This window comes from Anoplophora glabripennis, unplaced genomic scaffold (assembly GCF_000390285.2).
Source record: "Anoplophora glabripennis isolate ALB-LARVAE unplaced genomic scaffold, Agla_2.0 scaffold25, whole genome shotgun sequence".
Classification (NCBI taxonomy): Eukaryota; Metazoa; Arthropoda; class Insecta; order Coleoptera; family Cerambycidae; genus Anoplophora; species Anoplophora glabripennis.
Genome location: NW_019416306.1, coordinates 350,351 through 353,025, shown reverse-complemented (window position 1 = coordinate 353,025; position 2,675 = coordinate 350,351).

The window sequence follows — 2,675 nt, the reverse complement described above, 5'->3', positions numbered from 1 at the left end:
CCCACTTTTAGAAATTCTACTACTAAACCCCGACACTGAACAACAATGGAGTGCGTTAGTCACAGCGCATGTACGCTTGGGAACTACAGGATAAGTACATTGCTCTCAAATCTCATAATTTAAATGAAAGATTGTTAAAAGGCATATTTTATTAAACAGTAATCTAACAGACAACTCAAAACTCAGACTCATAAACAAATGAAATGTATCATCTGCTACGGCATTTAAAACTTCGGGTTCTAAGTTGCTTATCCTTTGAATTTGTTTATGTCCAACATTACTGTATTGGCGTTCAAAACTGCCGTATCTAAATGTTAAGCCAATCTTATAAACATTTTCTTATTCGGTATTTTTAGGTCGGGATAATCCATCTGATACCATCGTCTTCTTGCAATAACATCACTTTCTCTTCCTCTTGACAAAAAATATGCTCTAACCATATCAACTTTTTCTTGATTTGTATTCATGCTTCTTCATAATATTACACAAAAATTTGATAACATAAAAATACACTGTACCGTCACTAAGCACTGAAATAATTAACTTTAGGCCGTTTTCACACTGGCCGACACGACACCGACACGACAACGATAACGATGCCGGCGGATCCGTATTCTCATATAAATAAATGGTCATGTTTTCACACTCGCCGATATATCGGTATCGTGTCGTGACAGGCTACTCCACTGGCGTTGTCGCTGATTTTGTGTCGGTATCGGTGATGTGCTGATGTCGGGCCGGTGTCGGTATATGTGAAAACACCCTTATAAGGTTATACACTTACACTACATGAAGATACTTCACAAACTAAAATAGAAATGTAACAGAATGAAGCGGTGATAACGTATTCGGTTATTCCGTGGCAATTAATTGCGCAGCAGCGCCTTTTCAGAAGCGGCACTATGGAATTTTAACTAAACAATGGATGGTAACCTCCGTTGCCATTCGTAAGAGTTCGGAACAGGGATGGATTCTGCTTAAATTGAAACTGTTCACGACTTAATTTTGCTGATGTTTTGTTTAACTTGGATTAATTTAATATATAGCATCGATGATTAGCTGCTGAAGTGGCTGAATAGAAAAAAATTTAATGAGAACGTATTTTGTTTATAATTTTATAACTTATTAATATTACCTGTTTTAAGTTTCTTAACTACATCACATAGTGACAGTAGTATAATTCAAGTAGTGTAAGGCAATACTAGAGGTCATTCACACTGAAATTCTTAAATTTATATACTGCTTTAAAAAAATTGTAATACATAATTGTTTGAAAAAAATTTGAAACGGTTTTAAAAAATATTTAATATCAGTAAGATTAATATTTTTATTTATTTTTATGTACGCTTTTTAAAACAACAAAAATAACGATTTTAAAATATAAATTTGTTCATTTACAGTTGGTAACGCATCTACGTACTAATAATAGTTAATATTTAATAAATCATGTAAAAAGTTGTATTACAATAGAATGTTCTTTAATGTTCAACGCTTCGTCCTCGTTGATATCAAAAATATATGGTAACTTTAAAGTAACACGTTGCTAAGCATTCAACATTCAGAAGCGATATGTTTTACTAAATTATTTTCTATTGCTGCTCCCTAATATTTTTTTTTAAACCGGCAACGTTAATAGAGCACTGATTCACTTACCGGGTGACTCGGTTTAAACAATTAAATTCCAGTTTCTAACTTGACTGTTTACTTACCTAGAAAAAAAGAGGTCCCTTAAAAAACTAACCCCTATATATGAAGCGTATAGTAAATTAAGCAAAGGTTTCACATTATTATCACATTCGTTAGTATTTTCAGTGTCGTTGGTCGTAAAGTACATATCAGTTATAGTGTGCGATTACCGTCTACAGAAATATCAACTGGTTTATTAGACATTAACTAACCTTCTTTATGTATTCAAGTTTCACTTAATAAACTAATTCAGTAGCTTAGGGCAGTAGGAGGTTTGTTGCTATAACATTGATAATGTAATAATTAGTATTCCAATGAAGTTTCTTTCCCTTTTGGAGACATCATGTCAACGGAGTTTTTTTAATTTCTTACGTATTGGCCTATTTAAAAAAAATTAAGAGGTATTGGTTTCTGCTAAAAATTTTACAACTGAAAGCTAACTTGCTATTTCTTTGTCTAAATATGTCTGTACAGACTTCTACAGGGTGTCCCGAAATTCATGCAACAAAATTTGGTCATAGATTCTTAAGACAAATTTAGGGGACCCGTATTTTTTATTTTTGCCCTCTTTCGGAGTTACAGCCCCCAGAAATCTGCCCCTAAGAAGTCTTTTTTATATCTCAAAACAATGTTGTACGAAAATCATTAAATTTGGTACACAGGGGTTTTATGACATGTGGAATCTCACAGTGCTACGCTTTTTGACAAGAAACCCCCTTAAGACACTTTTTCGTGGGCCCCCTTGTCTTTGGAACCAAAAAATTTGGTCGCAAATTTGATTTTTTTAAAATTATTAGTTAATCAGAAAACCATTGAATTTAGAAACTTTTTTGTCTTTCGTAAAACGCAAGTTTTTTGAGGAAAATGGCGAATCACGATATGCATTCGATCACATTTTGACATTTTTCTCGAAAACATTGGGTTTTACGAAAAAAGTATAAACAGACAAAAAGTTTCTAAATTTAATGGCTTCCTAGTGGACAGATAAT